General features: G+C 44.8%; 1 non-coding gene across 1 annotated transcript; it reads right to left on the bottom strand.

Moving 5' to 3' along the window:
- Positions 1–6,708: 6,708 nt before the first annotated feature.
- Positions 6,709–6,790, bottom strand: TRNAS-AGA. The gene has a single exon. It is a non-coding gene; the product is annotated as a tRNA-Ser (tRNA).
- Between the last annotated feature and the right edge of the window lie 3,237 nt (positions 6,791–10,027).

Consider the following 10,027-nt stretch of genomic DNA (forward strand, 5'->3'; position numbering starts at 1 on the left):
TTATGATGGGAGACTACAGCACTATTATTATTTAATTAACTAATTAATTCATGCAAATTCTAATAAGAATAACCGTGGTATTTGCTAAACCCTAACTATGCAGCGTGGCTCAGTGGAAAGAGCATGGGCTTTGGAGTCAGAGGTCATGGGTTCGAATCCAGGCTCTGCCACATGTCTGCTATGTGACCTTGGGCAAATCACTTAACTTCTTGGAGCCTCAGTTACCTCATCTGTAAAATGGGGTTGAAGACTGTGAGCACCACATGGGACAACCTGATCACCTTGTATCCCCCCCAGCGCTTAGAACAGTGCTCTGCATATAGTAAGCGCTTAACAAATACCATTATTATTATTATTATTATTATTGTTATTATGCGCCAAGCACTATACTACTACTACTACTACTACTACTAATAGTGGTATTTGATAAGCGCTTACTGTGTGCTGAGCACTATACTAAACTCTGGGGTGGATACAAGCAAATCTGGTTGGACACAGTCCCTGTTCCACGTGGGGCTCACAGTCTCAACCCCCATTTTACAGATGAGGTAACTGAGGCCCAGAGAAGTGAAGTGACTTGCCCAAGGTCACACAGCAGATAAGTGGCAGAGCTGGGATTAGAATCCACAGCCTTCTGACACCCAGGCCTCGCTTTAGCCTCTACACCATGGTAGATTAAAAAGTAATCGGATCAGATACTGTCCCTGTCCCACACGCGGCTTACTGTCTAAGGGAGGATGAGAAAAAGTGTTGAATCCCCATTTGATAGAGAAATAATTTTTATAATTCTTATGGCAATTATTGGTCTGGGAGAGGTCAATAAGTCCAGTCCCCTGCCTGTGGAGCAAGGACCTTTCCGGAGACCATAGTCCTAGACTCACAAACCGTGCATGGAGGATGATCAATGGCACTCTAGTTAGAGTTAAGACCCACAAAGTTTCAAATCATCTGTAGAAAGATAACTATGGTCATCAACAGCATTTATTGAGTACCTGTTGATTCATTCAGTCATTCAATCGTATTTATTGAGCACTTACTGTGTGCAGAGCACTGTACTAAGCACTTGGGAAGTGCAAGTTGGCAACATATAGAGACGGTCCCTACCCAACAGTGGGCTCACAGTCTAGAAGATATAGAGAAGCAGCGTGGCTCAGTGGAAAGAGCACGGGCTTGGGAATCAGAGGTCATGGGTTTGAATCCTGCCTCAGCCACTTGTCAGCTGTGTGAACCTGGGCAAGCCAATTAACTTCTCTGTGCCTCAGTTATCTCATCTGTAAAATGGGGATTAACACTGCGAGCCCCACGTGGGACAACCTGATCACCTTGTATTCCCCCAACGCTTAGAACAGTGCTTTGCACATAGTAAGCGCTTAACAAATACCATCATTATTATTATGTAAGAACCTTTTAGGCAGGGATCAATCAATCAGTGGGATTTATTGAGTACTTACTAGGTGCAGAGCACTGTACTAAGTGCTTGGGAGAGTACAAGAAGTCAAGAATTCAGGGGAAGTCAGTAATTAAAAGTAGAACCAAAAATAAAAAAGAACAAAAATGTTGAAAACCCCCTCTCAAGCCCAAGCCAAATATGAAACACAGTGCTACACAGGGGGATGTTTTATAAAGACAAAACATCCTTCTTTAATCAATCAATCAATCAATCAATTGTATTTATTGAGCACTTACTGTGTGCAGAGCACTGTACTAAGCGCTTGGGAAGTACAAGTCGGCAACACATAGAGACAGTCCCTACCCAACAGCGGGCTCACAGTCTAGGAGGGGGAGACAGAGAACAAAACCAAACATACTAACAAAATAAAATAAATAGAATAGATATGTACAAGTAAGATAAATAAATAAATTAATAGAGTAATAAATATGTACAAACATATATACATATATACAGGTGCTGTGGGGAAGGGAAGGAGGTAAGATGGGGGGCATGGAGAGGGGAATGAGGGGGAGAGGAAGGATGGGGCTCAGTCTGGGAAGGCCTCCTGGAGGAGGTGAGCTCTCAGTAGGGCCTTGAAGGGAGGAAGAGAGCGAGCTGGGTGGATGGGCAGAGGGAGGGCATTTCTTTAAAAGAAATGCTCTTTGTTTCTTTCTTTCTTTCTTTCTTTCTTTCTTTCTTTCTTTCTTTCTTTCTTTCTTTCTTTCTTTCTTTCTTTCTTTCTTTCTTTCTTTCTTTCTTTCTTTCTTTCTTTCTTTCTTTCTTTCTTCCTTCCTTCCTTCCTTCCTTCCTTCCTTCCTTCCTTCCTTCCTTCCTTCCTTCCTTCCTTCCTTCCTTCCTTCCTTCCTTCCTTTCCTTCCTTTCCTTCCTTTCCTTCCTTTCCTTCCTTTCCTTCTTTCCTTCTTTCCTTCTTTCCTTCCTTCCTTCCTTCCTGCCTTCCTGCCTTCCTGCCTTCCTGCCTTCCTGCCTTCCTTCCTTCCCTCCCTCCCTCCCTCCCTCCCTCCAATGAAAACCAGAGTCCCTCTCCGCCTTCATTAACCAGAGGTGCTCACCGCCCCAGTTGGACCCAGACAAACCAGATCTGCACCCAGACCCACTCTCCCATCTGACCCCCTGAGGATTGCTGGTTTCGGGAGCCTTTCAGTTTGCACACAGTAAGCGCTCAATAAATACAATTGAATGAATGAATGAATGAATGAATGAATGGTTTCCCAGCCAAACTATATCATCATCATCATCATCAATCGTATTTATTGAGCGCTTACTATGTGCAGAGCACTGTACTAAGCGCTTGGGAAGTACAAATTGGCAACACATAGAGACAGTCCCTACCCAACAGCGGGCTCACAGTCTAAAAGGGGGAGACAGAGAACAAAGCCAAACATACCAACAAAATAAAATAAATAGAATAGATATGTACAAGTAGAATAAATAAATAAATAGAGTAATAAATCTGTACAAACATATATACATATATACAGGTGCTGTGGGGAAGGGAAGGAGGTAAGATGGGGGGAATGGAGAGGGGGACGAGGGGGAGAGGAAGGAGAAGAAGCAGCGTGGCTCAGTGGAAAGAGCCCGGGCTTTGGAGTCAGAGGTCGTGCGTTCAAATCCCAGCTCCGCCAACTGTCAGCTGTGTGACTTTGAGCAAGTCACTTAACTTCTCTGTGCCCCAGTTACCTCATAGGTAAAACGGGGATTAAGACTGTGAGCCCCCAGTGGGACAACCCCATCACCTTGTAACCTCCCCAGTGCTTAGAATAGTGCTTTGCACGTAGCAAGCACTTAATAAATGCGATTATTGTTATTATTATTACATCACCAGCTTTAATTGTACTCAGAAACAATTGTTGGGGGGAGGGGTTGGGGAAACATAGAGGAGCTGTGGTGATCACTGTTTTCCGTATCATCTTCGGTCCAAAGTCTTCAAGACACTTAGGAGAAATGATTCATTTGTTCAACAGATAGGGAGGATCACTCTGTCAAGGGGTGGAATGAGCAAAACAGGCCATTGTAAACTATTCTCAGATGCCCTATAATCTCAGGAAAAAAAAAAAGCAGGACATCAACAACATCAGCCCCATACTTCTTCTGTCCTGCATTTCAGAGGAGAACTTATTCTTGCATTTCCAAAGAAATAATGATGATGATGATGGCATTTGTTATGCACTTACTATGTGCCAAGCACTGTTCTAAGCGCTGGGTAGATACAAGGTAATCAGGTTGTCCCACGTGGGGCTCACAGTCTTAATCCCTACTTTACAGATGAGGTAACTGAGGCCCAGAGAAATAAAGTGACTTGCCCAAAGTCACACAGCAGGCAAGTGAGGGAGGCAGCATTAGAACCCATGACCTCTGACTCCCAAGCCTGGGCTCTTGCCACTAAGCCACGGTGCTGAGGAATATGACATGAAATCAGAAGCAGCATGGCCCATTAGAAAAATCATGGGACTGAGGGGCATATAATAAGAACTCTGGTATTTGTTAAGCGCTTACTATGCGCCAAGCACTATACTAAGTGCTGGGGTGGATACTAGCAAATCGGGTTGGACAAAGTCCCTGTCCCATGTGGGGCTCAAGGTCTCCATCCCCATTTTATGAGATGAGGTAACTGAGGCACAGAGAAGTAAAGTGGTTTGCCCAGTGTTGCACAGCAGATGAGTGGCAGAGTCAGAATTAGAACCCATGACCTGAATCTTTATTTTGTTAGTATGTTTGGTTTTGTTCTCTGTCTCCCCCTTTTAGACTGTGAGCCCACTGTTGGGCAGGGACTGTCTCTATATGTTGCCAATTTGTGCTTCCCAAGCGTTTAGTACAGTGCTCTGCACACAGTAAGCGCTCAATAAATACAATTGATGATGATCCTCTATGCCATGTGGCTTCTTAATAATAATAATAATAATGGCATTTATTAAGCGCTTACTATGTGCAAAGCACTATTCTAAGCGCTGGGGAGGTTACAAGGTGATCAGGTTGTCCCACAGGGGGCTCACAGTCAATCCCCATTTTACAGATGAGAGAACTGAGGCACAGAGAAGTTAAATGACTTGCCCAAAGTCACACAGCTGACAACTGGTGGAGCCGGGATTTGAACCCCTGACCTCGCTGCTTCTCCTAGTGACCGAGGTTGAAGTCCCAGTACTTCACTGGCCTACTGGTTGGCTTAAAGAAGTCACTTAGGCTCTCTGGCCCTCAGTTTCCTCATCTGTAAAATGGGGAGAAGGTAGATTGTGACTCCTGTTGAGGATAGGGATTGTGTCTGATCTCAAGTATATTGCCTCTCTGTTCATCACTGAAGTTAGGTAACTCTCTTCTTCTTTCAATAATAATGGTAGCTTTTTATCCATCATGGCTAAGTAGCCCAGCACTGATTTAGGAGCTGGAGGACACAGGTTCGAGTCTGAGCTGGGCCTCTAACCTGCCTTTCTAGAATGTGAGCCCATCGTTGGGTAGGAATTGTCTTTATCTGTTGCCAAATTGTACTTTCCAAGTGCTTAGAAATAAAAATAATAACAATACTGGTATTTGTTAAGTGCTTACTATGTTACAGGCACTGTACTAAGCACTGGGGTGGTTACAAGCAAATTGGGTTGGAGACAGTCCCTGTCCCACGTGAGACACACAGTCTCAATTCTCATTTTGCAGATGAGGTAACTGAGGCATAGAGAAGTGAAGTTAGTTAGCTATGGTATTTGTTAAGCATTTACTATGTGCCAGGCACTGTACTAGGCACTGGGGTGGATACAAGCAAATCGGGTTGGAAACAGTCCCTGTCCCACGTAAGGCTCACAGTCTCAATTCTCATTTTACAGATGAGGAAACTGAGGCATAGAGAAGTGAAGCTAATTAGCTACGGTATTTGTTAAGCACTTACTATGTGCCAGGCACTGTACTAAGCACTGGGGTGGATACAAGCAAATCAAGTTGGAAATAGTCCCTGTCCCACATAAGGCTCACAGTCTCAATTCTCATTTTACAGATGAAGTAACTGAGGCATAGAGAAGTGACGTTAGTTAGCTATGGTATTTGTTAAGTGTTTACTATGTGCCAGGCACTGTGCTAAGCACTGGGGTGGATACAAGCAAATCAAGTTGGAAACAGTCCCTGTCCCACATGAGGCTCACAGTCTCAATTCTCATCTTACAGATGAGGAAACTGAGGCACAGAGAAGCAAAGAGACTTGCCCGAGGTCACACAGCAGACAAGTGAGAGAGCCAGGATTAGAACCCAAGACCTTCTGACTCTCAGGCCCGTGTATTCACTTAATATCCACTAAGCCATGCTGCTTCTCCTGTACAGTGCTCTGCACACAGTAAGTGCTCAATAAATACGATTGAATGAATGAATGAATGATTGAATGCCTTGCGACTGTCAGCGGGTCACTTACCTCCCCTGTACCTCAGTTTCCTCATCTGCAAAATGGGGATAATAAACCTGCCTTCTCTACCTAGCTCACAGAGTTGATAGGAGGACTAAAATAAACTAATTAATGTGAGGGTGTTTTGGGGAGAGCTGGTCCTGATCTCCCAAAAGTGGTCTTGAAACCATCCCTCTAGACTTTAAACTCTTGTGTTCGGGGAACATGTCTACCAACTCTGTTGTATTGTACTCTCCCAAGTTCAGTACAGTGCTCTGCACACAGGAAGTGCTCAATAAGTCCCATTGGTCGATTCCACCTTCTAGGATATGATGATGATGATGATGGCATTTATTAAGCGCTATGTGCAAAGCACTGTTCTAAGCACTGGGGAGGTTACAAGGTGATCATGTTGTCCCATGGGTGGCTCACAGTCAATCCCCATTTTACAGATGAGGTAAATGAGGCACAGAGAAGTTAAGTGACTTGCCCAAAGTCGCACAGCTGACAATTGTGGAGCCGGGATTTAATAATAATAATAATAATAATAATAATAATAATAATAATGGCATTTATTAAGCACTTACTATGTGCAAAGCACTGTTCTAAGCGCTGGGGAGGTTACAAGGTGATCAGGTTGTTCCACGGGGGGCTCACAGTCTTAATCCCCATTTTACTAGACGGGGTAACTGAGCCCCAGTGAAGAGACTTGCCCAAAGTCACACAGATGACGATTGGTGGAGCCAGGATTTGAACCCATGACCTCTGACTCCAAAGCCCGGGCTCTTTCCACTGAGCCACGCTGCTTCTCTTGTTTGTTTTGTTGTCTGAGCCCATGACCACTGACTCCAAAGCCCGTGCTTTTTTCACTGAGCCACGCTGCTAATCTAAGAAGGAGGCACGTATTCGGAAGGATTTGAACCTGCGCGGGGAAACCCCAATGGATTTCTAGGCCATCGCCTTAACCACTCGGCCATGACTACAACCAATATTGAGGAAAGCAAAGCTCTTCCTGGAAGCTAATGAGTTCAAGGGCTTTACCAATCTTGTGGTTGTGTTGAATATCGCACAACACACAAACATACTGTAAAAGCAGCGCAGGAGCTAGGAGTAAAGTATAATGAGCACAAACAAAAACTCATCACTCTTGGCTTCAAGGCTGTCCATCCCCTCTCCCCCTCCTACCTCACCTCCCTTCTGTCCTTCTCCAGCCCAGCCCGCACCCTCCACTCCTCTGCCACTCACCTCCTCACTGTGCCTCGTTCTCGCCTGTCCTGCCGTCGACCCCCGGCCCACGTCCTTCCCCTGGCCCGGAATGCCCTCCCTCCTCACATCCGCCAAACTAGCTCTCTTCCTCCCTTCAAAGCCCTACTGAGAGCTCACCTCCTCCAGGAGGCCTTCCCACACTGAGCCCTCTTTTTCCTCTCCTCCCCAACCCCCCTCTGCCCTACCTCCTTCCCCTCCCCACAGCACTTGTATATATTTGTACAGATTTACTACTCTATTTTACTTGTACATATTTACTATTCTATTTATTTTGTTAATGATTTGCATATAGCTATAATTCTATTTGTTCTGACCATTTTGACCATTTCTTCCCCATTTGGGGAAGCAGCGTGGCTCAGTAGAAAAAGCCCGGGCTTTGGAGTCAGAGGTAAGGGGTTCAAATCCAGGCTCCGCCAATTGTCAGCTGTGTGACTTCGGGCAAATCACTTAACTTCTCTGTGCCTCAGTTCCCTCATCTGTAAAATGGGGATTAAGACTGTGAGCACCCCCGTGGGACAATCTGATCACCTTGTGACCTCCCCAGCGCTTAGACCGGTGCTTTGCACATAGTAAGTGCTTAATAAATGCCATTATTATTATTATTTGACACCTGTTTACATATTTTGTTCTGTTGTCTGTCTCCCCCTTCTAGACTGCAAGCCCGTTGTTGGGTAGGGACCGTCTCTATATGTTGCCGACGTGTACTTTCCAAGCTCTTAGTACAGTGCTCTGCACACAGTAAGCGCTCAATAAATACAATTGAATGAATGAATGACGGTATTTGTTCGTGGGGTAGATACAAGGTTGGGCACAGGTCCTGTCCCACGAGGAACTCATAGTCTAAGGGGAAAGAGGTTTCACATCCCCATTTTACAGCCGAGTAGACTGACGCACAGAGAAGTTGTGTGGTTTAGTGGAAAGAGCACAGGCTTGGAAGTCAGATGACATGCGTTCTAATCCCGGCTCTGCCACTTCACTGCTGCGTGACCTTGGAAAAGTCACTTCACTTCTCAGTAACCTCATCTGTAAAATGGAGATTAAGACTGTGTGCCCCACGTGGGACAGCTTGATTACCTTGTATCTACCCCAGCGCCTAGAACAGTGCTTGGCACATAACTGCTTAACAGATACCATAATAATAATGATTATTATTGCGACTTATCCAAAGTCACAAGTAGAGAAGCAGCATGATGAAGTGGATAGGGCACGGGCTTGAGAGTCGGAAGGATCTGAGTTCTAATCCCAGCTCCGCCCTTTGTCTGCTGTGTGGCCTTGGGCAAGTCGCTAAATTTCTCTATGCCTCAGTTCCCTCTTCTGAAAAATGGGGATGAAGACTATGAGCCCCATGTGGAACATGGACTATATCCCACCTGATTATCTTGTATCTACTCCAGTGCTTAGTACAGTGTCTGACACATAGTAAGCACTTGACAAATACCATTTTTTTTAAAATGACAGACAGGATAAAAATTAAGTTCCTCTGACTCCCAAGGCTCTGGACTTTTGACTAGGCCATGCTGTTCCTCAAAATATGAGCTAGATGAACAAACTGTTTCAGCATTTGACATCTTTCTAATTGTAATGACCAAGTAGCACAACCTCTAAGCACCCAGGGAACAGTTCAAGCTTAATTTAAGTGAATACTTTCTGCTGACGAGCACACATTTGGAAACACTGTATGCAAAACTCGCACCAGATTTTTAGGCTAAAAAGGCCAAGGATTCACTTCATCTGTGTAAGAATGGGACCTTATCTGAAAGAAAAACGAACACTCACCTCTGAAAATTCTGTCCGCGGTCCAGCTCTTGAGGTGATTTTGGGAGGAGTTTTTCAGGACTTTGCAGTCAAACAGTCTTAATATTGGTGGCTTAATAATTACTCTGCAAGAATGGGCTTCAGCTATCTTGATGTCAGGAAAAAGACCATTTCCTCCAAGTTACTAGCACAAATTAATAACATTTCCCTATTCCAACTTATTGCATGGGACACAGAAGCACTGTATGCTGACAGTTGTGTGTCTATTATATATCGTCTTCTGACTCAGAAGACATTTGGGTGACACCATCTAGGCACTGTGTAATGGCAGATTTAATTGGAATCATCTGATGCGTTGTAGGATATTAAGGCATGTCCACTCCCATCCAACTCTTAAAATTTCAAAATAGCACATTTTAAAAATCCCGAGTTCAGGGCAAGATTTAGATAATTCTGTTTGTGATGTTACTGCCTCTGACGTTGCCCCACCAGATGTTCCGTCTTCATAAAACTTCTCACCCTGGGCTCCAAGGCTGTTCATCACCTCGCCCCCTCCTACCTCACCTCCCTTCTCTCCTTCTCCAGCCCAGCCGGCACCCTCCGCTCCTCTGCCACTAATCTCCTCACTGTGCCTCGTTCTCGCCTGTCCCTCTGTCTACCCCCGGCCCACATCATCCCCCTGTCCCGGAATGCCCTCCCTCCGCACATCCGTCAAGCTAGCTCTCTTCCTCCCTTCAAAGCCCTACTGAGAGCTCACCTCCTCCAGGAGGCCTTCCCAGACTGAGCCCCCTTTTACCTCTCCTCCTCCCCATCCCTGCCACCCAATCTCCCTCCCCTCCCCATAGCACTTGTATATATTGGTACATATTTACTACTCTATTTATTTTACTTGTACATATTTACTACTCTATTTTGTTAATGATGTGCATATAGCTATAATTCTATTTTTTCTGATGGTTTTGACACCTGTCTACATGTTTTGTTTTGTTCATTCATTCATTCATTCATTCAATCATATTTATTGAGCGCTTACTGTGTGCAGAGCGCTGTACTAAGCACTTGGGAAGTACAAGTGGGCAACATATAGAGATGGTCCCTACCCAACAGTGGGCTCACAGTCTAGAAGGGGGAGACAGAGAACAAAACAAAACATATTAACAAAATAAAATATGTAGAATAAATATGTACAAGTAAAATAA

Source organism: Tachyglossus aculeatus, chromosome 7, assembly GCF_015852505.1.
Source record: "Tachyglossus aculeatus isolate mTacAcu1 chromosome 7, mTacAcu1.pri, whole genome shotgun sequence".
Classification (NCBI taxonomy): domain Eukaryota; kingdom Metazoa; phylum Chordata; class Mammalia; order Monotremata; family Tachyglossidae; genus Tachyglossus; species Tachyglossus aculeatus.